We start from the raw sequence: 275 nt of genomic DNA on the forward strand, positions 1-275 counted from the left end.
TGGGGACTTCTTTTTTTTTTCCAGGGCCAGGAGCTGGGGCTGGGCAGGGCAGCCATGGTTTGAGGGGGTGGGCTGGGAGATCAGGTGGGGGTTGGGAGGGGTGCTGGGGGAGCAGGCAGGGGATGGTGCATGGTGGGGGTTCCCCCATGGCCCCTTCCTCCCCCCTCCCCTCCCCCCTACTTACCAGCATGGAGACTGGGTCCAGCTCCCTGCGGTGGCGAGTGAGGACTGCCGGAATCTCCAAAGCTCTCTGAATCTTTTCCGAATCAATTCAG

At 62.5% G+C, this 275-nt stretch overlaps 1 protein-coding gene across 4 annotated transcripts in view; it reads left to right on the forward strand.

Annotated features, from left to right (window-relative positions):
* Positions 1–275, forward strand: part of TRRAP (transformation/transcription domain associated protein) — a 193,842-nt gene that overhangs the window by 165,480 nt on the left and 28,087 nt on the right. The gene's annotated exons all lie outside the window — the stretch shown is intronic.

Source organism: Gavialis gangeticus, unplaced genomic scaffold, assembly GCF_001723915.1.
Source record: "Gavialis gangeticus isolate Ggan-Ray unplaced genomic scaffold, GavGan_comp1, whole genome shotgun sequence".
NCBI lineage: Eukaryota > Metazoa > Chordata > Crocodylia > Gavialidae > Gavialis > Gavialis gangeticus.